General features: G+C 42.6%; 12 non-coding genes and 1 pseudogene across 12 annotated transcripts; 10 read left to right on the top strand and 3 right to left on the bottom strand.

Annotated features, from left to right (window-relative positions):
• The first annotated feature begins 21 nt into the window (after positions 1 to 21).
• On the top strand, positions 22 to 185 carry LOC135006405 (U1 spliceosomal RNA). The gene has a single exon (XR_010206605.1). It is a non-coding gene; the product is annotated as a U1 spliceosomal RNA (small nuclear RNA).
• A 152-nt stretch (positions 186 to 337) lies between these two features.
• On the top strand, positions 338 to 500 carry LOC135006443 (U1 spliceosomal RNA). The gene has a single exon (XR_010206641.1). It is a non-coding gene; the product is annotated as a U1 spliceosomal RNA (small nuclear RNA).
• A 674-nt stretch (positions 501 to 1,174) lies between these two features.
• Positions 1,175 to 1,338, top strand: LOC135006362 (U1 spliceosomal RNA). The gene has a single exon (XR_010206564.1). It is a non-coding gene; the product is annotated as a U1 spliceosomal RNA (small nuclear RNA).
• A 152-nt stretch (positions 1,339 to 1,490) lies between these two features.
• On the top strand, positions 1,491 to 1,653 carry LOC135006459 (U1 spliceosomal RNA). The gene has a single exon (XR_010206657.1). It is a non-coding gene; the product is annotated as a U1 spliceosomal RNA (small nuclear RNA).
• A 674-nt stretch (positions 1,654 to 2,327) lies between these two features.
• LOC135006420 (U1 spliceosomal RNA) lies at positions 2,328 to 2,491 on the top strand. Its single transcript, XR_010206620.1, has one exon. It is a non-coding gene; the product is annotated as a U1 spliceosomal RNA (small nuclear RNA).
• Positions 2,492 to 2,643: 152 nt separating this feature from the next.
• Positions 2,644 to 2,784, top strand: LOC135006544 (U1 spliceosomal RNA; annotated as a pseudogene).
• Positions 2,785 to 3,478: 694 nt separating this feature from the next.
• On the top strand, positions 3,479 to 3,642 carry LOC135006386 (U1 spliceosomal RNA). Its single transcript, XR_010206587.1, has one exon. It is a non-coding gene; the product is annotated as a U1 spliceosomal RNA (small nuclear RNA).
• A 152-nt stretch (positions 3,643 to 3,794) lies between these two features.
• LOC135006441 (U1 spliceosomal RNA) lies at positions 3,795 to 3,957 on the top strand. Its single transcript, XR_010206639.1, has one exon. It is a non-coding gene; the product is annotated as a U1 spliceosomal RNA (small nuclear RNA).
• A 674-nt stretch (positions 3,958 to 4,631) lies between these two features.
• On the top strand, positions 4,632 to 4,795 carry LOC135006622 (U1 spliceosomal RNA). Its single transcript, XR_010206798.1, has one exon. It is a non-coding gene; the product is annotated as a U1 spliceosomal RNA (small nuclear RNA).
• A 152-nt stretch (positions 4,796 to 4,947) lies between these two features.
• LOC135006440 (U1 spliceosomal RNA) lies at positions 4,948 to 5,110 on the top strand. The gene has a single exon (XR_010206638.1). It is a non-coding gene; the product is annotated as a U1 spliceosomal RNA (small nuclear RNA).
• A 9,471-nt stretch (positions 5,111 to 14,581) lies between these two features.
• LOC135006397 (U1 spliceosomal RNA) lies at positions 14,582 to 14,744 on the bottom strand. The gene has a single exon (XR_010206598.1). It is a non-coding gene; the product is annotated as a U1 spliceosomal RNA (small nuclear RNA).
• Positions 14,745 to 15,399: 655 nt separating this feature from the next.
• LOC135006487 (U1 spliceosomal RNA) lies at positions 15,400 to 15,562 on the bottom strand. Its single transcript, XR_010206681.1, has one exon. It is a non-coding gene; the product is annotated as a U1 spliceosomal RNA (small nuclear RNA).
• A 152-nt stretch (positions 15,563 to 15,714) lies between these two features.
• LOC135006370 (U1 spliceosomal RNA) lies at positions 15,715 to 15,878 on the bottom strand. Its single transcript, XR_010206572.1, has one exon. It is a non-coding gene; the product is annotated as a U1 spliceosomal RNA (small nuclear RNA).
• Positions 15,879 to 27,999: the final 12,121 nt, after the last annotated feature.

Below are 27,999 nucleotides of genomic sequence, written 5' to 3'. Positions count from 1 at the left end.
TCCCCAGCTCTATCCCAAATCATACTTATTTTGCATAGGAGATACCATGGTCATGAAGATTATTCTCCCAGGGTGAGGTTCATTCATTGCATTCTGGGTATGCTGACCCCTGTGATTTCCCCAAATGTGGGAAACTCGACTGCTTTATTTGTGGTAGTGGGGGACTGTGTTTGTGTTTTCTTCTGGTCAGCTCTGGTAAAAGTCAGATTTCTTTGTTTCAGATCTTCCTCTAGCCTTGTTCTTCTTTTGAGAGTTCCCTTGTGCTGCCTCAGTTGGATCTCCTTCTCTTAACAGGGGGGTGCCCGAGCAGCGACCCTCCCCAGCTCTAGCCCAACTCCTACTTACCTGCCAGGTGAGATACTATGATCATGAAGGTGCTTCTCCCAGGGCAAGGCTCACCCATTGCACTCTGGGTGTGCTGCCCCTGCGATTTCCCCAAATGTGGGAAACTTGACTGCATAATTTGTGTTTCCCCTGGTCGGCTCTCGTATAATTCAGATCTCTTTGTCTCAGATCTCTCTACAGCCTAGTTTGCTGTCTGTTTCCACTTCTCTTTTCTTCAGCCGCTCCCTTCTATACCCTTGTGCACTATCCTGACTTCTCCTCCCGTCTGCTTACTTTGTGCCTTCCAATGTACAATGCAAACTACAGGTAGTGCTGCAGGGCCCACACCCTTTTACTTGCCTTACAGAGCAGCTCTGGAGCTGTTACAGTGCCCAGCTGCTGCAAGAAATCTGCTTGAATGCTTCAGGGGATGGGGCATGGCCAACATGAGCCCCACACCAAAGGAGGGTGGAGGTGTTTAATGCGAACTAGGGGTCATCCAAGCACCGCAAAAGGCCGCCATGCCCTGCACGCCCCTTTTCTCTTTTCATATGCAGACGAGGGTTGAAGCCAACTTTGACCAACTGCTTGGATGACATCACCGTATGCAAATCCGTCTTCTGCAGAACTTCCCCCAGGAATGCTTGCACTAGTTGTTGCATTTGGTTTGTTGTTTGGGGGTGCTTCAGTATTAGGCAGCCTTCTGCCCTCCCATGTTCATCTAAAAATATGTGTTCTCCCTGCAGTTGTTGTCCCCAGATGAGAGTTCCCTTGTGCTGCCTCAGTTGAATCTCCTTTACTTGACAGAGATGTGCATGAGCAGCGGCCCTCCCCAGCCCTATTCCAAATCATACTTATTTTGCATAGGAGATACCATGGTCATGAAGATTGTTCTCTCAGGGTGAGGTTCATTCATTGCATTTTGGGTATGCTGACCCCTGTGATTTCCCCAAATGTGGGAAACTTGACTGCATTATTTGTGGTAGTGGGGGACTGTGTTTGTGCTTTCCTCTGGTCAGCTCTGGTAAAAGTCAGATTTCTTTGTCTCATATTTTACTCTAGCCTTGTTCTTCTTTCGAGAGTTCCCTTGTGCTGCCTCAGTTGGATCTCCTTCACTTGACAGGGGGGTACCCGAGCAGCGACCCTCCCCAGCTCTAGCCCAAATCCTACTTACCTGCCAGGTGAGATACTATGATCATGAAGGTGCTTCTCCCAGGGCAAGGCTCACCCATTGCACTCTGGGTGTGCTGCTCCTGCGATTTCCCCAAATGTGGGAAACTTGACTGCATAATTTGTGTTTCCCCTGGTCGGCTCTCGTATAATTCAGATCTCTTTGTCTCAGGTCTCTCTCCAGCCTAGTTTGCTGTCTGTTTCCACTTCTCTTTTCTTGAGCCGCTCCCTTCTATGCCCTTGCGCACTATCCTGACTTCTCCTCCTGTCTGCTTACTTTGTGCCTTCCAACGCACAATGCGAACTACAGGTAGTGCTGCAGGGCCCACACCCTTTTACTTGCCTTACAGAGCAGCTCTGGAGCTGTTACAGTGCCCAGCTGCTGCAAGAAATCAGCTTGAATGCTTCAGGGGCTGGGGCATAGCCAACATGAGCCCCACACCGAAGGAGGGTGGAGGTGTTTAATGCGAACTAGGGGTCATCCAAGCGCCGCAAAAGGCCGCCATGCCCTGCACGCCCCTTTTCTCTTTTCATATGCAGACGAGGGTTGAAGCCAACTTTGACCCACTGCTTGGATGACATCACCATATGCAAATCCGTCTTCTGCAGAACTTCCCCCAGGAATGCTTGTACTAGTTGTTGCATTTGGTTTGTTGTTTGGGGGTGCTTCAGTATTAGGCAGCCTTCTGCCCTCCCATGTTCATCTGAAAATATGTGTTCTCCCTGCAGTTGTTGTCCCCAGATGAGAGTTCCCTTGTGCTGCCTCAGTTGAATCTCCTTTACTTGACAGAGATGTGCATGAGCAGCGGCCCTCCCCAGCCCTATTCCAAATCATACTTATTTTGCATAGGCGATACCATGGTCATGAAGATTGTTCTCCCAGGGTGAGGTTCATTCATTGCATTCTGGGTATGCTGACCTCTGTGATTTCCCCAAATGTGGGAAACGCGACTGCTTTATTTGTGGTAGTGGGGGACTGTGTTTGTGTTTTCCTCTGGTCAGCTCTGGTAAAAGTCAGATTTCTTTGTTTCAGATCTTCCTCTAGCCTTGTTCTTCTTTCGAGAGTTCCCTTGTGCTGCCTCAGTTGGATCTCCTTCACTTGACAGGGGGGTGCCCGAGCAGCGACCCTCCCCAGCTCTAGCCCAACTCCTACTTACCTGCCAGGTGAGATACTATGATCATGAAGGTGCTTCTCCCAGGGCAAGGCCCACCATTGCACTCTGGGTGTGCTGCCCCTGCGATTTCCCGAAATGTGGGAAACTTGACTGCATAATTTGTGTTTCCCCTGGTCGGCTCTCGTATAATTTAGATCTCTTTGTCTCAGGTCTCTCTCCAGCCTAGTTTGCTGTCTGTTTCCACTTCTTTTTTCTTGAGCCCCTCCCATCTATACCCTTGTGCACTATCCTGACTTCTCCTCCCGTCTGCTTACTTTGTGCCTTCCAATGCACAATGCAAACTACAGGTAGTGCTGCAGGGCCCACACCCTTTTACTTGCCTTACAGAGCAGCTCTGGAGCTGTTACAGTGCCCAGCTGCTGCAAGAAATCAGCTTGAATGCTTCAGGGGCTGGGGCATAGCCAACATGAGCCCCACACCGAAGGAGGGTGGAGGTGTTTAATGCAAACTAGGGGTCAGCCAAGCGCCGCAAAAGGCCACCATGCCCTGCACGCCCCTTTTCTCTTTTCATATGCAGACGAGGGTTGAAGCCAACTTTGACCCACTGCTTGGATGACATCACCATATGCAAATCCATCTGCGGCAGGCCTTCCCCCAGGAATGCTTGCACTAGTTGTTGCATTTGGTTTGTTGTTTGGGGGTGCTTCAGTATTAGGCAGCCTTCTGCCCTCCATGTTCATCTGAAAATATGTGTTCTCCCTGCAGTTGTTATCCCCAGATGAGAGTTCCCTTGTGCTGCCTCAGTTGAATCTCCTTTACTTGACAGAGATGTGCCTGAGCAGCGGCCCTCCCCAGCTCTATCCCAAATCATACTTATTTTGCATAGGAGATACCATGGTCATGAAGATTATTCTCCCAGGGTGAGGTTCATTCATTGCATTCTGGGTATGCTGACCCCTGTGATTTCCCCAAATGTGGGAAACTCGACTGCTTTATTTGTGGTAGTGGGGGACTGTGTTTGTGTTTTCCTCTGGTCAGCTCTGGTAAAAGTCAGATTTCTTTGTTTCAGATCTTCCTCTAGCCTTGTTCTTCTTTCGAGAGTTCCCTTGTGCTGCCTCAGTTGGATCTCCTTCACTTGACAGGGGGGTGCCCGAGCAGCGACCCTCCCCAGCTCTAGCCCAACTCCTACTTACCTGCCAGGTGAGATACTATGATCATGAAGGTGCTTCTCCCAGGGCAAGGCTCACCCATTGCACTCTGGGTGTGCTGCCCCTGCGATTTCCCCAAATGTGGGAAACTTGACTGCATAATTTGTGTTTCCCCTGGTCGGCTCTCGTATAATTCAGATCTCTTTGTCTCAGGTCTCTCTCCAGCCTAGTTTGCTGTCTGTTTCCACTTCTCTTTTCTTTAGCCGCTCCCTTCTATACCCTTGTGCACTATCCTGACTTCTCCTCCCGTCTGCTTACTTTGTGCCTTCCAATGCACAATGCAAACTACAGGTAGTGCTGCAGGGCCCACACCCTTTTACTTGCCTTACAGAGCAGCTCTGGAGCTGTTACAGTGCCCAGCTGCTGCAAGAAATCAGCTTGAATGCTTCAGGGGATGGGGCATGGCCAACATGAGCCCCACACCAAAGGAGGGTGGAGGAGTTTAATGCGAACTAGGGGTCATCCAAGCACCGCAAAAGGCCGCCAAGCCCTGCACGCCCCTTTTCTCTTTTCATATGCAGATGAGGGTTGAAGCCAACTTTGACCCACTGCTTGGATGACATCACCGTATGCAAATCCGTCTTCTGCAGAACTTCCCCCAGGAATGCTTGCACTAGTTGTTGCATTTGGTGTGTTGTTTGGGGGTGCTTCAGTATTAGGCAGCCTTCTGCCCTCCCATGTTCATCTGAAAATATGTGTTCTCCCTGCAGTTGTTGTCCCCAGATGAGAGTTCCCTTGTGCTGCCTCAGTTGAATCTCCTTTACTTGACAGAGATGTGCCTGAGCAGCGGCCCTCCCCAGCCCTATTCCAAATCATACTTATTTTGCATAGGAGATACCATGGTCATGAAGATTGTTCTCCCAGGGTGAGGTTCATTCATTGCATTTTGGGTATACTGACCCCTGTGATTTCCCCAAATGTGGGAAACTTGACTGCATTATTTTTGGTAGTGGGGGACTGTGTTTGTGCTTTCCTCTGGTCAGCTCTGGTAAAAGTCAGATTTCTTTGTCTCAGATTTTCCTCTAGCCTTGTTCTTCTTTCGAGAGTTCCCTTGTGCTGCCTCAGTTGGATCTCCTTCACTTTACAGGGGGGTACCCGAGCAGCGACCCTCCCCAGCTCTAGCCCAACTCCTACTTACCTGCCAGGTGAGATACTATGATCATGAAGGTGCTTCTCCCAGGGCAAGGCTCACCCATTGCACTCTGGGTGTGCTGCCCCTGCGATTTCCCCAAATGTGGGAAACTTGACTGCATAATTTGTGTTTCCCCTGGTCGGCTCTCGTATAATTCAGATCTCTTTGTCTCAGGTCTCTCTCCAGCCTAGTTTGCTGTCTGTTTCCACTTCTCTTTTCTTGAGCCGCTCCCTTCTATGCCCTTGCGCACTATCCTGACTTATCCTCCTGTCTGCTTACTTTGTGCCTTCAAACGCACAATGCGAACTACAGGTAGTGCTGCAGGGCCCACACCCTTTTAGTTGCCTTACAGAGCAGCTCTGGAGCTGTTACAGTGCCCAGCTGCTGCAAGAAATCAGCTTGAATGCTTCAGGGGCTGGGGCAGAGCCAACATGAGCCCCACACAAAAGGAGGGTGGGGGTGTTTAATGCGAACTAAGGGTCATCCAAGCACCGCAAAAGGCCGCCATGCCCTGCATGCCCCTTTTCTCTTTTCATATGCAGATGAGGGTTCCAGCCAACTTTGGCCCACTGCTTGGATGACATCACCGTATGCAAATCCGTCTTCTGCAGACCTTCCCCCAGGAATGCTTGTACTAGTTGTTGCATATGGTTTGATATTTGATGGTGCTTCAGTATTAGGCAGCCTTCCGCCCTCCCATGTTCATCTGAAAAGATGTGGTCTCCCTGCAGTTGTTGTCCCCAGACGAAAGTTCCCTTGTGCTTCCTCAGTTGAATCTCCTTAACTTGACGGGGGAGGGGCTGCCCGAGCAGCCACCCTCCCCAGCCCTATCCCAACTCATACTTATTTTGCATATGAGATCTCTTGATCATGAAGATTGTTCTCACAGGGTGAGGTTCATCCATTATATTTTAAAATAGGAAGGTACAAATTACATATTTGAATTGCATCTATGTGTTGGATTCAAATGTCCCCCCCCCCCTTCCTTTCTCAATTGTGCCCGTCAGCAGCTATTCTAAGGTTGCTGCCAATGGGTGTGACACATTAATTTCTTCTGTGGGGTACACTGGACTCCACAAGGATTCACATTGGTGTGTAGAGTAGGATCTTGATCTGAGGCACCAACCGGCTCAAAGCTTTTGACTGTTCCCAAGAAGCTCAGTGCATTCTCCTCTATAACCCCGCTTCCATGAACAGGGAGCTCAGTTTGTAGTTGGTGCCTTCAGTAGCAGGCCACTTAACAGGGGCCTGCCTCAGGCAGCCTATTCTTAGCTATTAATTTTGACAAGAAAAGAAGAACTTGTTTTATGAGAATCTACAAGGGCTGCAGCAGGCTAGGTCTAATAGACATCTTTACTGCAGCTTCATCACTCCCAGCGGCGCTGTATACTCCCGTGCCCTGGTTGCTGGGTCACTGCAGCGGAGGCTCCGGTTTCTTCCTAAGGTCAGTCACACACACACCGCCCTTCCGGATCACGAGGCCGCTGATGAAGGGGAGCGTGGCCGTAGGGGGTGGACCGTGTGCGCACTGTCGTGGACACTGATTACTGGGCAGCCGCTCCACTAGCCACCAGGTACAGTTAAGGAACACAGGTCTGGGGGTTTTTCTCCTATATTAAACCAATTTTGTACTGCCCGCAGCGCATTGTGATAGGTAATAGGGCCTGATTCAGGTTGGATTGCAATCACAATAAGCGATCCAACTGCAAAAATTGCTAAGAGCATACGCATGTGCCTGCATTTTCTGCGGCACCCCGCAGAGAATGCGATCGCCTCTGCCTGTCAATCGGGGCAGGGGGGGAGAGGGGGGTCAGCAACACTCCATTTCCAAGTCAGGGATGGAGCGGTGCGGGGGCAAGGCTTCAAAATGGGGTCTGCAATGGAGGAGACACAGGGGGCGTGGTCACAGCGGCTGTATGACATCACATTCAGCCGCTGTGATCACAAAAATGGTGGCGGCTTCCTGCGCGCACATACAGTCTGCACCAGCAGGAGGCTACACCATTTTTTATGATCACGCTGAACTGCAGTGCGACTGCAATTACAGCATGGTCAAGAAGGGAGGCGTCATGCTGGGTGGCCATTAGAGATGAGCGGGTTCGGTTCCTCGGAATCCGAACCCGCCCGAACTTCACCCTTTTTTGCACGGGTCCGAGCAGACTCGGATCCTCCCGCCTTGCTCGGTTATCCCGAGCGCGCCCGAACGTCATCATCCCGCTGTCGGATTCTCACAAGACTCGGATTCTATATAAGGAGCCGCGCGTCGCCGCCATTTTCACACGTGCATTGAGATTGATAGGGAGAGGACGTGGCTGGCGTCCTCTCCGTTTAGATTAGAAGATAGAGACGAGTGACATTTGATTTACTACTAATTTGGGGAGCAGTTGAACTTGTCAGGAGTACTCAGTAGTGCAGAGTTTTGCTGATAGTGACCACCAGTTTTATTATTTATAATCCGTTCTCTGCCTGAAAAAAAACGATACACATACCATATATGTGCTCAGCCTCAGTGTGCTGCATGATATATCATCTATGTATATCTGACTGTGCTGAGTGCTCACTGCTCACACAGCTTAATTGTGGGGGAGACTGGGGAGCAGTTATAGCAGGAGTACAGTGCACACTTTTGCTGCCAGTGTGACCACCAGTATATTGTCTGCCTGAAAAAGTTAAACACTCCTGTGGTGTTTTTTTTTTTTATTCTATAAACGCATTCTGCTGACAGTGTCCAGCAGGTCGGTCATACATTATATTATATAAATATTTACCTGCAGTAGTGTTATATTTTTTTTTCATCTCTATCATCTTTATCATCTCTATATTAGCAGACGCAGTACGGTAGTCCACGGCTGTGGCTATCTCTGTGTCGTCAGTGCTCGTCCATAATTGTATACCTACCTACCTGTGGTGGGTTTTTTTTTTCTATCTTCTTCATACTAGTAGTTTAGGAGTCTGCTGACAGTGTCCACCAGGTCCATCATTATATTATATACCTACAGTAGTAATATATTTATTATATTATCTATACTAGCAGACGCAGTACGGTAGTCCACGGCTGTGGCTATCTCTGTGTCGTCAGTGCTCGTCCATAATTGTATACCTACCTGTGGTGGGGTGTTTTTTTTCTATCTTCTTCATACTAGTAGTTTAGGAGTCTGCTGACAGTGTCCACCAGGTCCGTCATTATATTATATACCTACAGTAGTAATATATTTAGTATATTATCTATACTAGCAGACGCAGTACGGTAGTCCACGGCTGTACCTACCTCTGTGTCGTCACTCGTCCATAATTGTATACCTAACTGTGGTGGGGTTTTTTTTTCTATCTTCTTCATACTAGTAGTTTAGGAGTCTGCTGACAGTGTCCACCAGGTCCGTCATTATATTATATACCTACAGTAGTAATATATTTAGTATATTATCTATACTAGCAGACGCAGTACTGTAGTCCACGGCTGTACCTACCTCTGTGTCGTCACTCGTCCATAATTGTATACCTACCTGTGGTGGGGTTTTTTTTTCTATCTTCTTCATACTAGTAGTTTAGCAGTCTGCTGACAGTGTCCACCAGGTCCGTCATTATATTATATACCTACAGTAGTAATATATTTAGTATATTATCTATGCTAGCAGACGCAGTACGGTAGGCCACGGCTGTGGCTATCTCTGTGTCGTCAGTGCTCATCCATAATTGTATACCTACCTACCTGTGGTGGGTTTTTTTTTCTATCTTCTTCATACTAGTAGTTTAGGAGTCTGCTGACAGTGTCCACCAGGTCCGTCATTATATTATATACCTACAGTAGTAATATATTTAGTATATTATCTATACTAGCAGACGCAGTACGGTAGTCCACGGCTGTACCTACCTCTGTGTCGTCACTCGTCCATAATTGTATACCTACCTGTGGTGAAGTTTTTTTTCTATCTTCTTCATACTAGTAGTTTAGCAGTCTGCTGACAGTGTCCACCAGGTCCGTCATTACATTATATATACCTACAGTAGTTATATATATTTTTTTTTATATCATTAATTATCATCTCTATACTAGCAGACGCAGTACGGTAGGCCACGGCTGTGGCTATCTCTGTGTCGTCAGTGCTCGTCCATAATTGTATACCTACCTACCTGTGGTGGGGTTTTTTTTTCTGTCTTCATCATACTAGTAGTTTAGCAGTCTGCTGACAGTGTCCACCAGGTCCGTCATTATATAATATATACCTACAGTAGTTATATATATATTTTTTTTATATCATTAATTATCATCTCTATACTAGCAGACGCAGTACGGTAGTCCACGGCTGTAGCTACCTCTGTGTCGTCAGTCACTCGTCATCCATAAGTATACTAGTATCCATCCATCTCCATTGTTTACCTGAGGTGCCTTTTAGTTGTGCCTATTAAAATATGGAGAACAAAAATGTTGAGGTTCCAAAAATAGGGAAAGATCAAGATCCACTTCCACCTCGTGCTGAAGCTGCTGCCACTAGTCATGGCCGAGACGATGAAATTCCATCAACGTCGTCTGCCGAGGCCGATGCCCAATGTCATAGTACAGAGCATGTAAAATTCAAAACACAAAAGATCAGTAAAAAAAAGGACTCAAAAATCTAAATAAAAATCGTCGGAGGAGAAGCGTAAACTTGCCAATATGCCATTTACCACACGGAGTGGCAAGGAACGGCTGAGGCCCTGGCCTATGTTCATGGCTAGTGGTTCAGCTTCACATGAGGATGGAAGCACTCAGCCTCTCGCTAGAAAAATGAAAAGACTTAAGCTGGCAAAAGCACAGCAAAGAACTGTGCGTTCTTCAAAATCACAAATCCACAAGGAGAGTCCAATTGTGTCGGTTGCGATGCCTGACCTTCCCAACACTGGACGTGAAGAGCATGCACCTTCCACCATTTGCACACCCCCTGCAAGTGCTGGAAGGAGCACCCGCAGTCCAGTTCCTGATAGTCAGATTGAAGATGTCAGTGTTGAAGTACACCAGGATGAGGAGGATATGGGTGTTGCTGGCGCTGGGGAGGTGAGGTGGTTTGTTTAAGTCAGGCACCCGGGGAGACACCTGTTGTCCGTGGGAGGAATATGGCCATTGACATGCCTGGTGAAAATACCAAAAAAAATTGCTCTTCGGTGTGGAAGTATTTCAACAGAAATGCGAACAACAGGTGTCAAGCCGTGTGTTGCCTTTGTCAAGCTGTAATAAGTAGGGGTAAGGACGTTAACCACCTCGGAACATCCTCCCTTATACGTCACCTGCAGCGCATTCATCATAAGTCAGTGACAAGTTCAAAAACTTTGGGCGACAGCGGAAGCAGTCCACTGACCAGTAAATCCCTTCCTCTTGTAACCAAGCTCACGCAAACCACCCCACCAACTCCCTCAGTGTCAATTTCCTCCTTCCCCAGGAATGCCAATAGTCCTGCAGGCCATGTCACTGGCAATTCTGACGAGTTCTCTCCTGCCTGGGATTCCTCCGATGCATCCTTGAGTGTAACGCCTACTGCTGCTGGCGCTGCTGTTGTTGCTGCTGGGAGTCGATGGTCATCCCAGAGGGGAAGTCGTAAGACCACTTTTACTACTTCCACCAAGCAATTGACTGTCCAACAGTCCTTTGCAAGGAAGATGAAATATCACAGCAGTCATCCTGCTGCAAAGCGGATAACTGAGGCCTTGGCATCCTGGGCGGTGAGAAACGTGGTTCCGGTATCCATCATTACTTCAGAGCCAACTATAGACTTGATTGAGGTACTGTGTCCCCGGTACCAAATACCATCTAGGTTCCATTTCTCTAGGCAGGCGATACCGAAAATGTACACAGACCTCAGAAAAAGACTCACCAGTGTCCTAAAAAATGCAGTTGTACCCAATGTCCACTTAACCACGGACATGTGGACAAATGGGGCAGGGCAGACTCAGGACTATATGACTGTGACAGCCCACTGGGTAGATGTATTGACTCCCGCCGCAAGAACAGCAGCGGCGGCACCAGTAGCAGCATCTCGCAAACGCCAACTCTTTCCTAGGCAGGCTACGCTTTGTATCACCGCTTTCCAGAATACGCACACAGCTGAAAACCTCTTACGGCAACTGAGGAAGATCATCGCAGAATGGCTTACCCCAATTGGACTCTCCTGTGGATTTGTGGCATCGGACAACGCCAGCAATATTGTGCGTGCATTATATCTGGGCAAATTCCAGCACGTCCCATGTTTTGCACATACCTTGAATTTGGTGGTGCAGAATTATTTAAAAAACGACAGGGGTGTGCAAGAGATGCTGTCGGTGGCCAGAAGAATTGCGGGACACTTTCGGCGTACAGGCACCACGTACAGAAGACTGGAGCAACACCAAAAACGCCTGAACCTGCCCTGCCATCATCTGAAGCAAGAAGTGGTAACGAGGTGGAATTCAACCCTCTATATGCTTCAGAGGATGGAGGAGCAGCAAAAGGCCATTCAAGCCTATACATCTGACCACGATATAGGAGGTGGAATGCACCTGTCTCAAGCGCAGTGGAGAATGATTTCAACGTTGTGCAAGGTTCTGCAACCTTTTGAACTTGCCACACGTGAAGTCAGTTCAGACACTGCCAGCCTGAGTCAGGTCATTCCCGTCATCAGGCTTTTGCAGAAGAAGCTGGAGACATTGAAGGAGGAGCTAAGACAGAGCGATTCCGCTAGGCATGTGGGACTTGTGGATGGAGCCCTTCATTCGCTTAACCAGGATTCACGGGTGGTCAATCTGTTGAAATCAGAGCACTACATTTTGGCCACCGTGCTCGATCCTAGATTTAAAACCTACGTTGTATCTCTCTTTCCGGCAGACACAAGTCTGCAGGGGTTCAAAGACCTGCTGGTGAGAAAATTATCAAGTCAAGTGGAACTTGATCGGTCAACAGCTCCTCCTTCACATTCTCCCGCAATTGGGGGTGCGAGGAAAAGGCTCAGAATTCCGAGCCCACCCGCTGGCGGTGATGCAGGGCAGTCTGGAGCGACTGCTGATGCTGACATCTGGTCCGGACTGAAGGACCTGCCAACGATTACGGACATGACGTCTACTGTCACTGCATATGATTCTCTCACCATTGAAAGAATGGTGGAGGATTATATGAGTGACCGCATCCAAGTAGGCACGTCAGACAGTCCGTACGTATACTGGCAGGAAAAAGAGGCAATTTGGAGGCCCTTGCACAAACTGGCTTTATTCTACCTAAGTTGCCCTCCCACAAGTAGTACTCCGAAAGAGTGTTTAGTGCCGCCGCTCACCTTGTCAGCAATCGGCGTACGAGGTTACTTCCAGAAAATGTGGAGAAGATGATGTTCATTAAAATGAATTATAATCAATTGCTCCGTGGAGACATTGACCAGCAGCAATTGCCTCCACAAAGTACACAGGGAGCTGAGATGGTAGATTCCAGTGGGGACGAATTGATAATCTGTGAGGAGGGGGATGTACACGGTGATGAATCGGAGGATGATGATGAGGTGGACATCTTGCCTCTGTAGAGCCAGTTTGTGCAAGGAGAGATTAATTGCTTCTTTTTTGGTGGGGGTCCAAACCAACCCGTCATTTCAGTCACAGTCGTGTGGCAGACCCTGTCACTGAAATGATGGGTTGGTTAAAGTGTGCATGTCCTGTTTATACAACATAAGGGTGGGTGGGAGTGCCCAAGGACAATTCCATCTTGCACCTCTTTTTTCTTTCATTTTTCTTTGCGTCATGTGCTGTTTGGGGAGTGTTTTTTGGAAGGGCCATCCTGCGTGACACTGCAGTGCCACTCCTAGATGGGCCAGGTGTTTGTGTCGGCCACTTGGGTCGCTGAGCTTAGTCACACAGCTACCTCATTGCGCCTCTTTTTTTCTTTGCGTCATGTGCTGTTTGGGGAGTGTTTTTTGGAAGGGCCATCCTGCGTGACACTGCAGTGACACTCCTAGATGGGCCAGGTGTTTGTGTCGGCCACTTGGGTCGCTGAGCTTAGTCACACAGCTACCTCATTGCGCCTCTTTTTTTCTTTGCGTCATGTGCTGTTTGGGGAGTGTTTTTTGGAAGGGCCATCCTGCGTGACACTGCAGTGCCACTCCTAGATGGGCCAGGTGTTTGTGTCGGCCACTTGGGTCGCTGAGCTTAGTCACACAGCTACCTCATTGCGCCTCTTTTTTTCTTTGCGTCATGTGCTGTTTGGGGAGTGTTTTTGGAAGGGCCATCCTGCGTGACACTGCAGTGCCACTCCTAGATGGGCCAGGTGTTTGTGTCGGCCACTTGGGTCGCTGAGCTTAGTCACACAGCTACCTCATTGCGCCTCTTTTTTTCTTTGCGTCATGTGCTGTTTGGGGAGTGTTTTTTGGAAGGGCCATCCTGCGTGACACTGCAGTGCCACTCCTAGATGGGCCAGGTGTTTGTGTCGGCCACTTGGGTCGCTGAGCTTAGTCACACAGCTACCTCATTGCGCCTCTTTTTTTCTTTGCGTCATGTGCTGTTTGGGGAGTGTTTTTTGGAAGGGCTATCCTGCGTGACACTGCAGTGCCACTCCTAGATGGGCCAGGTGTTTGTGTCGGCCACTTGGGTCGCTGAGCTTAGTCATCCAGCGACCTCGGTGCAAATTTTAGGACTAAAAATAATATTGTGAGGTGTAAGGTGTTAAGAATAGACTGAAAATGAGTGGAAATTATGGTTATTGAGGTTAATAATACTTTGGGATCAAAATGACTCCCAAATTCTATGAACAAGGGAAAATGTCATCATCCCGCTGTCGGATTCTCGCGAGATTCGGATTCCATATAAAGAGCTGCGCGTTGCCGCCATTTTTACTCGTGCATTGAAGAGAGAGCGGAGAGGACGTGGCTATGTTCTCTCAGTGGAAATCTCAATATCAGTGCTCAGTATCAGTGGATACTTATTGCTGCTCAGTAATACTAGTAGTGTGTCTCTCCTGCTCAGTGTCAGTTCTCAGTAGTATCCTCATCAGTGCTCAGTATCACTGCTCATTGTCTTGTGCTGCATTGTTGTGCTCAGCATACTACAGTACATTACTAATAGTCCAGTGCTGCATCTTGCTGCTCAGTGTCAGTTCTAGTATCCTCATCAGTGCTCACTATCACTGCTCATTGCATTGTGGTGTTCTGTATACTACAGTAACATAGTAATATAGTAACATATAGTAACATAGTTTTTGAGGTTGAATAGAGGCAAATTGCCCATCGTGTTCAACCTGTTTTAAGTTGTGATGATTCTACATACTTGCTTAATAATGTATTATGACTAGTTAGCTACTACAACTCATGTTACCCCCGGATTAACCATGTTGATATTTTAAGTATTATAAACTTGGATAGCTTTTTCATTCAGAAATGTATCCATTCCTTTTTTAAATCCAATTACAGAGTCCGCCATTACCACCTTCCCTGGCAGGGAATTCCACATCCTGATTGCCCTAACAGTGAAGATCATAGTATCTCACCTGGCAGGTAAGTAGGAGTTGGGCCAGAGCTGTGGAGGATTGCTGCTCGGGCACCCCCTGTGAAGTGAAGGAGATCCAACTGAGGCAGCACAAGGGAACTCTCGAAAGAAGAACAAGGCTAGAGGAAGATCTGAGACAAAGAAATCTGACTTTTACCAGAGCTGACCAGAGGAAAGCACAAACACAGTCCCCCACTACCACAAATAATGCAGTCGAGTTTCCCACATTTTGGAAATCACAGGGGTCAGCATACCCAGAATGCAATGAATGAACCTCACCCTGGGAGAACAATCTTCATGACCATGGTATCGCCTATGCAAAATAAGTATGATTTGGGATAGGGCTGGGGAGGGCCGCTGCTCAGGCACATCTCTGTCAAGTATAGGAGATTCAACTGAGGCAGCACAAGGGAACTCTCATCTGGGGACAACAACTGCAGGGAGAACACATATTTTCAGATGAACATGGGAGGGCAGAAGGCTGCCTAATACTGAAGCACCCCCAAACAACAAACCAAATGCAACAACTAGTACAAGCATTCCTGGGGGAAGTTCTGCAGAAGACGGATTTGCATACGGTGATGTCATCCAAGCAGTGGGCCAAAGTTGGCTGGAACCCTCATCTGCATATGAAAAGAGAAAAGGGGCATGCAGGGCATGGCGGCCTTTTGCGGCGCTTGGATGACCCTTAGTTCGCATTAAACACCCCCACCCTCCTTCGGTGTGGGGCTCATGTTGACAATGCCCCAGCCCCTGAAGCATTCAAGCTGATTTCTTACAGCAGCTTGGCACTGTAACAGCTCCAGAGCTGCTCTGTAAGGCAAGTAAAAGGGTGTGTAGTTTGCATTGTACATTGGAAGGCACAAAGTAAGCAGACAGGAGGAGAAGTCAGGATAGTGCACAAGGGTATAAAAGGGAGGGGCTCAAGAAAAAAGAAGTGGAAACAGACAGCAAACTAGGCTGGAGAGAGACCTGAGACAAAGAGATCTGAATTATACGAGAGCCGACCAGGGGAAACACAAATTATGCAGTCAAGTTTCCCACATTTGGGGAAATCGCAGGGGCAGCACACCCAGAGTGCAATGGGTAAGCCTTGCCCTGGAAGAAGCACCTTCATGATCATAGTATCTCACCTGGCAGGTAAGTAGGAGTTGGGCTTGAGCTGGGGAGGGTCGCTGCTCGGGCACCGCCCTGTCAACTGAAGGAGATCCAACTGAGGAAGCACAAGGGAACTCTCGAAAGAAGAACAAGGCTAGAGGAAGATCTGAAACAAAGAAATCTGACTTTTACCAGAGCTGACCAGAGGAAAACACAAACACAGTCCCCCACTACCACAAATAATGCAGTCGAGTTACCCACATTTGGGGAAATCACAGGGATCAGCATACCCAAAATGCAATGAATGAACCTCACCCTGGGAGAACAATCTTCATGACCATGGTATCTCCTATGCAAAATAAGTATGATTTGGGATAGGGCTGGGGAGGGCCGCTGCTCAGGCACATCTCTGTCAAGTAAAGGAGATTCAACTGAGGCAGCACAAGGGAACTCTCATCTTGGGACAACAACTGCAGGGAGAACACATATTTTCAGATGAACATGGGAGGGCAGAAGGCTGCCTAATACTGAAGCACCCCCAAACAACAAACCAAATGCAACAACTAGTGCAAGCATTCCGGGGGGAAGGCCTGCAGCAGATGGATTTGCATATGGTGATGTCATCCAAGCAGTGGGTCAAAGTTGGCTTCAATCCTCATCTGCATATGAAAAGAGAAAAGGGGCGTGCAGGGTATGGCGGCCTTTTGCGGCGCTTGGATGACCCCTAGTTCGCATTAAACACCTCCACCCTCCTTTGGTGTGGGGCTCATGTTGACAATGCCCCAGCCTCTGAAGCATTCAAGCTTATTTCTTACAGCAGCTTGGCACTGAAAAAGCTCCAGAGCTGCTCCGTAAGGCAAGTAAAAGGGTGTGGGCCCTGCAGCACTACCTGTAGTTTGCATTGTGCATTGGAAGGCACAAAGTAAGCAGACAGGAGGAGAAGTCAGGATAGTGCACAAGGGTTAGCTGAACACACTAACCGATTGCGCCACAGAGACACTTTGCAAAAAGTATATACTGACAAAGACTAATAAGCATTCATCTAGAACGTTTCCTAGAAAAACTTTAAAAAGTCAATAATCTGGAGAGTGTTTGTAAGATGTTTCTTCCAGCAACCAATGAAGAAACACATTGGTACTTTCGCATGATGAGTGAGTGCTTCAGGATCTCTTGCACTTACATGTGCAGCAGAGTACTGCAATGGAAGCATGCTGGGTCCATAACCCAGAGGTAGGCAGATTGAAACTATCCTTTGCTATATGCATTTTTTTGTTGTTCATTAAAGTAATCCAAAACTGGGATTGATATTTTAGCTTTTATTTTTACTTAAAGTACAATAACTTTTACCATTTTAATTTGTTTTAATAGTATATTGACAGTATTGTTTTCTTTCAAAAATCCACTTAATTTTCTTTACCCTATTATTAAAATGGTAATTGACAAAAACAAACTACATTGTCACCAGAAGGGCAATACAAAATGTACAAGTGATATATTAAAATCATCTTTCCAGCTTGAATTTCAATGATGCATTGGGGCAACGATTTTGTGCGAAACATCTTCACCCTTAAATAAAGATTTTCTTAATTCCTTACCTGTGTGCTAATTAGATATCACCTTGTTTTCACATTAAACAGACTTCCACATGAGAAAGCAGCAAGGATGCAGTGGCGTTAATGTTTCCTGGTGTCAACCTGTATTATTTCAGTAGATATTGAAATGAGGATGCATCTTGCTGCCTTTCCAATGAAGCAAGTTTAATTTAGTAATAGGTGAAAAACCATCCCTACAAATATGTTAATCAGATACTTGGCTTTGTGGACACTTTTCAGAGAACAAATTAGTTAGCATAAAAATAAAGCCAGAAAATGAAGAGCTGTTTAATCACTCAATTGGATTTTTCTGCCAGCATTTTTCTTTTTCTCTGCAACCCACTGCTAAATTGTGCTTCCTAGCTGTTTTTATAAAATCACTGAATCAAATCTAACTCTGATTACATCAGAGAAGGCCAGGTACCCTACACCATAACAGGGGGTTTGAAATTTTGACTTGTCTACTTAAAGATCACCAAAATCTGATAACAAGGTCAATTAAGTCCCTGGGTGGGATTGAACCACCAACCTTTTGGTTAATAGCCTTACACACTAACTGATTGCGCCACCGCGACACTTTGCAAAAGTACATACTGACAAAGGCTAATAAGCATTCATCTAGAACGATTCCTAGAAACATTTTAAAAAGTCAATAATGTGGAGAGTTTTTGTATGATGTTTCTTCCATCAACCAATGAAGAAACACATTGGTACTTTCCCATGATGAGTGAGTGCTTCAGGATCTCTTGCACTTACATGTGCAGCAGAGTACTGTAATGGAAGCATGCTGGGTCCATAACCCAGAGGTAGGCAGATTGAAACTATCCTCTGCTATATGCATTTTTTTTTGTTAATTAAAGTAATCCAAAACTGGGATTGATATTTTTGCTCTTTTATTTTTACTTAAAGTACAATAACTTTTACCATTTTAATTTGTTTTAATAGTATATTGACAGTATTGTTTTCTTTCAAAAATCCAATTAATTTTCTTTACCCGATTATTAAAATGGTAATTGACAAAAGCAAACTACATTGTCACCAGAAGAGCAATACAAAATGTACAAGTGATATATTAAAATCATCTTTCCAGCTTGAATTTCAATGATGCATTGGGGCAACGATTTTGTGAGAAACATCTTCACCCTTAAATAAAGATTTTCTTAATTCCTTACCTGTGTGCTAATTAGATATCACCTTGTTTTCACATTAAACAGACTTCCACATGAGAAAGCAGCAAGGATGCAGTGGCGTTAATGTTTCCTGGTGTCAACCTGTATTATTTCAGTAGATATTGAAATGAGGATGCATCTTGCTGCCTTTCCAATGAAGCAAGTTTAATTTAGTAATAGGTGAAAAACCATCCCTACAAAGATGTTAATCAGATACTTGGCTTTGTGGACACTTTTCAGAGAACAAATTTGTTAGCATAAAAATAAAGCCAGAAAATGAAGAGCTGTTTAATCAGTCAATTGGATTTTTTTGCCAGCATATTTCTTTTTCTCTGCAACCCACTGCTAAATTGTGCTTCCTAGCTGTTTTTATAAAATCACTGAATCAAATCTAACTCTGATTACATCAGAGAAGGCCAGGTACCCTACACCATAACAGGGGTTTTCGAAATTTTGACTTGTCTACTTAAAGATCACCAAAATCTGATAACAAGGTCAATTAAGTCCCTGGGTGGGATTGAACCACCAACCTTTTGGTTAATAGCCTTACACACTAACTGATTGCGCCACCGCGACACTTTGCAAAAGTACATACTGACAAAGGCTAATAAGCATTCATCTAGAACGATTCCTAGAAACATTTTAAAAAGTCAATAATGTGGAGAGTTTTTGTATGATGTTTCTTCCATCAACCAATGAAGAAACACATTGGTACTTTCCCATGATGAGTGAGTGCTTCAGGATCTCTTGCACTTACATGTGCAGCAGAGTACTGTAATGGAAGCATGCTGGGTCCATAACCCAGAGGTAGGCAGATTGAAACTATCCTCTGCTATATGCATTTTTTTTTGTTAATTAAAGTAATCCAAAACTGGGATTGATATTTTTGCTCTTTTATTTTTACTTAAAGTACAATAACTTTTACCATTTTAATTTGTTTTAATAGTATATTGACAGTATTGTTTTCTTTCAAAAATCCAATTAATTTTCTTTACCCGATTATTAAAATGGTAATTGACAAAAGCAAACTACATTGTCACCAGAAGAGCAATACAAAATGTACAAGTGATATATTAAAATCATCTTTCCAGCTTGAATTTCAATGATGCATTGGGGCAACGATTTTGTGAGAAACATCTTCAGCCTTAAATAAAGATTTTCTTAATTCCTTACCTGTGTGCTAATTAGATATCACCTTGTTTTCACATTAAACAGACTTCCACATGAGAAAGCAGCAAGGATGCAGTGGCGTTAATGTTTCCTGGTGTCAACCTGTATTATTTCAGTAGATATTGAAATGAGGATGCATCTTGCTGCCTTTCCAATGAAGCAAGTTTAATTTAGTAATAGGTGAAAAACCATCCCTACAAAGATGTTAATCAGATACTTGGCTTTGTGGACACTTTTCAGAGAACAAATTTGTTAGCATAAAAATAAAGCCAGAAAATGAAGAGCTGTTTAATCAGTCAATTGGATTTTTTTGCCAGCATATTTCTTTTTCTCTGCAACCCACTGCTAAATTGTGCTTCCTAGCTGTTTTTATAAAATCACTGAATCAAATCTAACTCTGATTACATCAGAGAAGGCCAGGTACCCTACACCATAACAGGGGTTTTCGAAATTTTGACTTGTCTACTTAAATATCACCAAAATCTGATCACAAGGTCAATTACATCCCTGGGTGGGATTGAACCACCAACCTTTTGATTAATAGCTGAACACACTAACCGATTGCGCCACAGAGACACTTTGCAAAAAGTACATACTGACAAAGACTAATAAGCATTCATCTAGAACGTTTCCTAGAAAAACTTTAAAAAGTCAATAATCTGGAGAGTTTTTGTAAGATGTTTCTTCCAGCAACCAATGAAGAAACACATTGGTACTTTCGCATGATGAGTGAGTGCTTCAGGATCTCTTGCACTTACATGTGCAGCAGAGTACTGCACTGGAAGCATGCTGGGCCCATAACCCAGAGGTAGGCAGATTGAAACTATCCTTTGCTATATGCATTTTTTTTTTGTTCATTAAAGTAATCCAAAACTGGGATTGATATTTTAGCTTTTATTTTTACTTAAAGTACAATAACTTTTACCATTTTAATTTTTTTTAATAGTATATTGACAGTATTGTTTTCTTTCAAAAATCCAATTAATTTTCTTTACCCGATTATTAAAATGGTAATTGACAAAAACAAACTACATTGTCACCAGAAGGGCAATACAAAATGTACAAGTGATATATTAAAATCATCTTTCCAGCTTGAATTTCAATGATGCATTGGGGCAACGATTTTGTGAGAAACATCTTCACCCTTAAATAAAGATTTTCTTAATTCCTTACCTGTGTGCTAATTAGATATCACCTTGTTTTCACATTAAACAGACTTCCACATGAGAAAGCAGCAAGGATGCAGTGGCGTTAATGTTTCCTGGTGTCAACCTGTATTATTTCAGTAGATATTGAAATGAGGATGCATCTTGCTGCCTTTCCAATGAAGCAAGTTTAATTTAGTAATAGGTGAAAAACCATCCCTACAAATATGTTAATCAGATACTTGGCTTTGTGGACACTTTTCAGAGAACAAATTAGTTAGCATAAAAATAAAGCCAGAAAATGAAGAGCTGTTTAATCACTCAATTGGATTTTTCTGCCAGCATTTTTCTTTTTCTCTGCAACCCACTGCTAAATTGTGCTTCCTAGCTGTTTTTATAAAATCACTGAATCAAATCTAACTCTGATTACATCAGAGAAGGCCAGGTACCCTACACCATAACAGGGGGTTTGAAATTTTGACTTGTCTACTTAAAGATCACCAAAATCTGATAACAAGGTCAATTAAGTCCCTGGGTGGGATTGAACCACCAACCTTTTGGTTAAAAGCCTTACACACTAACTGATTGCGCCACCGCGACACTTTGCAAAAGTACATACTGACAAAGGCTAATAAGCATTCATCTAGAACGATTCCTAGAAACATTTTAAAAAGTCAATAATGTGGAGAGTTTTTGTATGATGTTTCTTCCATCAACCAATGAAGAAACACATTGGTACTTTCCCATGATGAGTGAGTGCTTCAGGATCTCTTGCACTTACATGTGCAGCAGAGTACTGTAATGGAAGCATGCTGGGTCCATAACCCAGAGGTAGGCAGATTGAAACTATCCTCTGCTATATGCATTTTTTTTTTGTTAATTAAAGTAATCCAAAACTGGGATTGATATTTTTGCTCTTTTATTTTTACTTAAAGTACAATAACTTTTACCATTTTAATTTGTTTTAATAGTATATTGACAGTATTGTTTTCTTTCAAAAATCCAATTAATTTTCTTTACCCGATTATTAAAATGGTAATTGACAAAAGCAAACTACATTGTCACCAGAAGAGCAATACAAAATGTACAAGTGATATATTAAAATCATCTTTCCAGCTTGAATTTCAATGATGCATTGGGGCAACGATTTTGTGAGAAACATCTTCACCCTTAAATAAAGATTTTCTTAATTCCTTACCTGTGTGCTAATTAGATATCACCTTGTTTTCACATTAAACAGACTTCCACATGAGAAAGCAGCAAGGATGCAGTGGCGTTAATGTTTCCTGGTGTCAACCTGTATTATTTCAGTAGATATTGAAATGAGGATGCATCTTGCTGCCTTTCCAATGAAGCAAGTTTAATTTAGTAATAGGTGAAAAACCATCCCTACAAAGATGTTAATCAGATACTTGGCTTTGTGGACACTTTTCAGAGAACAAATTTGTTAGCATAAAAATAAAGCCAGAAAATGAAGAGCTGTTTAATCAGTCAATTGGATTTTTTTGCCAGCATATTTCTTTTTCTCTGCAACCCACTGCTAAATTGTGCTTCCTAGCTGTTTTTATAAAATCACTGAATCAAATCTAACTCTGATTACATCAGAGAAGGCCAGGTACCCTACACCATAACAGGGGTTTTCGAAATTTTGACTTGTCTACTTAAATATCACCAAAATCTGATCACAAGGTCAATTACGTCCCTGGGTGGGATTGAACCACCAACCTTTTGATTAATAGCTGAACACACTAACCGATTGCGCCACAGAGACACTTTGCAAAAAGTACATACTGACAAAGACTAATAAGCATTCATCTAGAACGTTTCCTAGAAAAACTTTAAAAAGTCAATAATCTGGAGAGTTTTTGTAAGATGTTTCTTCCAGCAACCAATGAAGAAACACATTGGTACTTTCGCATGATGAGTGAGTGCTTCAGGATCTCTTGCACTTACATGTGCAGCAGAGTACTGCACTGGAAGCATGCTGGGCCCATAACCCAGAGGTAGGCAGATTGAAACTATCCTTTGCTATATGCATTTTTTTTTTGTTCATTAAAGTAATCCAAAACTGGGATTGATATTTTAGCTTTTATTTTTACTTAAAGTACAATAACTTTTACCATTTTAATTTTTTTTAATAGTATATTGACAGTATTGTTTTCTTTCAAAAATCCAATTAATTTTCTTTACCCGATTATTAAAATGGTAATTGACAAAAACAAACTACATTGTCACCAGAAGGGCAATACAAAATGTACAAGTGATATATTAAAATCATCTTTCCAGCTTGAATTTCAATGATGCATTGGGGCAACAATTTTGTGAGAAACATCTTCACCCTTAAATAAAGATTTTCTTAATTCCTTACCTGTGTGCTAATTAGATATCACCTTGTTTTCACATTAAACAGACTTCCACATGAGAAAGCAGCAAGGATGCAGTGGCGTTAATGTTTCCTGGTGTCAACCTGTATTATTTCAGTAGATATTGAAATGAGGATGCATCTTGCTGCCTTTCCAATGAAGCAAGTTTAATTTAGTAATAGGTGAAAAACCATCCCTACAAATATGTTAATCAGATACTTGGCTTTGTGGACACTTTTCAGAGAACAAATTAGTTAGCATAAAAATAAAGCCAGAAAATGAAGAGCTGTTTAATCACTCAATTGGATTTTTCTGCCAGCATTTTTCTTTTTCTCTGCAACCCACTGCTAAATTGTGCTTCCTAGCTGTTTTTATAAAATCACTGAATCAAATCTAACTCTGATTACATCAGAGAAGGCCAGGTACCCTACACCATAACAGGGGGTTTGAAATTTTGACTTGTCTACTTAAAGATCACCAAAATCTGATAACAAGGTCAATTAAGTCCCTGGGTGGGATTGAACCACCAACCTTTTGGTTAAAAGCCTTACACACTAACTGATTGCGCCACCGCGACACTTTGCAAAAGTACATACTGACAAAGGCTAATAAGCATTCATCTAGAACGATTCCTAGAAACATTTTAAAAAGTCAATAATGTGGAGAGTTTTTGTATGATGTTTCTTCCATCAACCAATGAAGAAACACATTGGTACTTTCCCATGATGAGTGAGTGCTTCAGGATCTCTTGCACTTACATGTGCAGCAGAGTACTGTAATGGAAGCATGCTGGGTCCATAACCCAGAGGTAGGCAGATTGAAACTATCCTCTGCTATATGCATTTTTTTTTTGTTAATTAAAGTAATCCAAAACTGGGATTGATATTTTTGCTCTTTTATTTTTACTTAAAGTACAATAACTTTTACCATTTTAATTTGTTTTAATAGTATATTGACAGTATTGTTTTCTTTCAAAAATCCAATTAATTTTCTTTACCCGATTATTAAAATGGTAATTGACAAAAGCAAACTACATTGTCACCAGAAGAGCAATACAAAATGTACAAGTGATATATTAAAATCATCTTTCCAGCTTGAATTTCAATGATGCATTGGGGCAACGATTTTGTGAGAAACATCTTCACCCTTAAATAAAGATTTTCTTAATTCCTTACCTGTGTGCTAATTAGATATCACCTTGTTTTCACATTAAACAGACTTCCACATGAGAAAGCAGCAAGGATGCAGTGGCGTTAATGTTTCCTGGTGTCAACCTGTATTATTTCAGTAGATATTGAAATGAGGATGCATCTTGCTGCCTTTCCAATGAAGCAAGTTTAATTTAGTAATAGGTGAAAAACCATCCCTACAAAGATGTTAATCAGATACTTGGCTTTGTGGACACTTTTCAGAGAACAAATTTGTTAGCATAAAAATAAAGCCAGAAAATGAAGAGCTGTTTAATCAGTCAATTGGATTTTTTTGCCAGCATATTTCTTTTTCTCTGCAACCCACTGCTAAATTGTGCTTCCTAGCTGTTTTTATAAAATCACTGAATCAAATCTAACTCTGATTACATCAGAGAAGGCCAGGTACCCTACACCATAACAGGGGTTTTCGAAATTTTGACTTGTCTACTTAAATATCACCAAAATCTGATCACAAGGTCAATTACGTCCCTGGGTGGGATTGAACCACCAACCTTTTGATTAATAGCTGAACACACTAACCGATTGCGCCACAGAGACACTTTGCAAAAAGTACATACTGACAAAGACTAATAAGCATTCATCTAGAACGTTTCCTAGAAAAACTTTAAAAAGTCAATAATCTGGAGAGTTTTTGTAAGATGTTTCTTCCAGCAACCAATGAAGAAACACATTGGTACTTTCGCATGATGAGTGAGTGCTTCAGGATCTCTTGCACTTACATGTGCAGCAGAGTACTGCACTGGAAGCATGCTGGGCCCATAACCCAGAGGTAGGCAGATTGAAACTATCCTTTGCTATATGCATTTTTTTTTTGTTCATTAAAGTAATCCAAAACTGGGATTGATATTTTAGCTTTTATTTTTACTTAAAGTACAATAACTTTTACCATTTTAATTTTTTTTAATAGTATATTGACAGTATTGTTTTCTTTCAAAAATCCAATTAATTTTCTTTACCCGATTATTAAAATGGTAATTGACAAAAACAAACTACATTGTCACCAGAAGAGCAATACAAAATGTACAAGTGATATATTAAAATCATCTTTTCAGCTTGAATTTCAATGATGCATTGGGGCAACGATTTTGTGAGAAACATCTTCACCCTTAAATAAAGATTTTCTTAATTCCTTACCTGTGTGCTAATTAGATATCACCTTGTTTTCACATTAAACAGACTTCCACATGAGAAAGCAGCAAGGATGCAGTGGCGTTAATGTTTCCTGGTGTCAACCTGTATTATTTCAGTAGATATTGAAATGAGGATGCATCTTGCTGCCTTTCCAATGAAGCAAGTTTAATTTAGTAATAGGTGAAAAACCATCACTACAAATATGTTAATCAGATACTTGGCTTTGTGGACACTTTTCAGAGAACAAATTAGTTAGCATAAAAATAAAGCCAGAAAATGAAGAGCTGTTTAATCATTCAATTGGATTTTTCTGCCAGCATATTTCTTTTTCTCTGCAACCCACTGCTAAATTGTGCTTCCTAGCTGTTTTTATAAAATCACTGAATCAAATCTAACTCTGATTACATCAGAGAAGGCCAGGTACCCTACACCATAAGAGGGGGTTTGCAATTTTGACTTGTCTACTTAAATATCACCAAAATCTGATCACAAGGTCAATTACGTCCCTGGGTGGGATTGAACCACCAACCTTTTGATTAATAGCTGAACACACTAACCGATTGCGCCACAGAGACACTTTGCGAAAAGTATATACTGACAAAGACTAATAAGCATTCATCTAGAACGTTTCCTAGAAAAACTTTAAAAAGTCAATAATCTGGAGAGTGTTTGTAAGATGTTTCTTCCAGCAACCAATGAAGAAACACATTGGTACTTTCGCATGATGAGTGAGTGCTTCAGGATCTCTTGCACTTACATGTGCAGCAGAGTACTGCACTGGAAGCATGCTGGGCCCATAACCCAGAGGTAGGCAGATTGAAACTATCCTTTGCTATATGCATTTTTTTTTTGTTCATTAAAGTAATCCAAAACTGGGATTGATATTTTAGCTTTTATTTTTACTTAAAGTACAATAACTTTTACCATTTTAATTTTTTTTAATAGTATATTGACAGTATTGTTTTCTTTCAAAAATCCAATTAATTTTCTTTACCCGATTATTAAAATGGTAATTGACAAAAACAAACTACATTGTCACCAGAAGAGCAATACAAAATGTACAAGTGATATATTAAAATCATCTTTTCAGCTTGAATTTCAATGATGCATTGGGGCAACGATTTTGTGAGAAACATCTTCACCCTTAAATAAAGATTTTCTTAATTCCTTACCTGTGTGCTAATTAGATATCACCTTGTTTTCACATTAAACAGACTTCCACATGAGAAAGCAGCAAGGATGCAGTGGCGTTAATGTTTCCTGGTGTCAACCTGTATTATTTCAGTAGATATTGAAATGAGGATGCATCTTGCTGCCTTTCCAATGAAGCAAGTTTAATTTAGTAATAGGTGAAAAACCATCACTACAAATATGTTAATCAGATACTTGGCTTTGTGGACACTTTTCAGAGAACAAATTAGTTAGCATAAAAATAAAGCCAGAAAATGAAGAGCTGTTTAATCATTCAATTGGATTTTTCTGCCAGCATATTTCTTTTTCTCTGCAACCCACTGCTAAATTGTGCTTCCTAGCTGTTTTTATAAAATCACTGAATCAAATCTAACTCTGATTACATCAGAGAAGGCCAGGTACCCTACACCATAAGAGGGGGTTTGCAATTTTGACTTGTCTACTTAAATATCACCAAAATCTGATCACAAGGTCAATTACGTCCCTGGGTGGGATTGAACCACCAACCTTTTGATTAATAGCTGAACACACTAACCGATTGCGCCACAGAGACACTTTGCGAAAAGTATATACTGACAAAGACTAATAAGCATTCATCTAGAACGTTTCCTAGAAAAACTTTAAAAAGTCAATAATCTGGAGAGTGTTTGTAAGATGTTTCTTCCAGCAACCAATGAAGAAACACATTGGTACTTTCGCATGATGAGTGAGTGCTTCAGGATCTCTTGCACTTACATGTGCAGCAGAGTACTGCACTGGAAGCATGCTGGGCCCATAACCCAGAGGTAGGCAGATTGAAACTATCCTTTGCTATATGCATTTTTTTTTTGTTCATTAAAGTAATCCAAAACTGGGATTGATATTTTAGCTTTTATTTTTACTTAAAGTACAATAACTTTTACCATTTTAATTTGTTTTAATAGTATATTGACAGTATTGTTTTCTTTCAAAAATCCAATTAATTTTCTTTACCCGATTATTAAAATGGTAATTGACAAAAACAAACTACATTGTCACCAGAAGAGCAATACAAAATGTACAAGTGATATATTAAAATCATCTTTCCAGCTTGAATTTCAATGATGCATTGGGGCAACGATTTTGTGAGAAACATCTTCACCCTTAAATAAAGATTTTCTTAATTCCTTACCTGTGTGCTAATTAGATATCACCTTGTTTTCACATTAAACAGACTTCCACATGAGAAAGCAGCAAGGATGCAGTGGCGTTAATGTTTCCTGGTGTCAACCTGTATTATTTCAGTAGATATTGAAATGAGGATGCATCTTGCTGCCTTTCCAATGAAGCAAGTTTAATTTAGTAATAGGTGAAAAACCATCCCTACAAATATGTTAATCAGATACTTGGCTTTGTGGACACTTTTCAGAGAACAAATTAGTTAGCATAAAAATAAAGCCAGAAAATGAAGAGCTGTTTAATCACTCAATTGGATTTTTCTGCCAGCATTTTTCTTTTTCTCTGCAACCCACTGCTAAATTGTGCTTCCTAGCTGTT

This window comes from Pseudophryne corroboree, unplaced genomic scaffold (genome assembly GCF_028390025.1).
Source record: "Pseudophryne corroboree isolate aPseCor3 unplaced genomic scaffold, aPseCor3.hap2 scaffold_213, whole genome shotgun sequence".
In the NCBI taxonomy this organism is placed as follows: Eukaryota; Metazoa; Chordata; class Amphibia; order Anura; family Myobatrachidae; genus Pseudophryne; species Pseudophryne corroboree.
The sequence above is the reverse complement of the archived record's forward strand: the minus strand, read 5'-3'. Positions and strand labels throughout refer to the sequence as shown.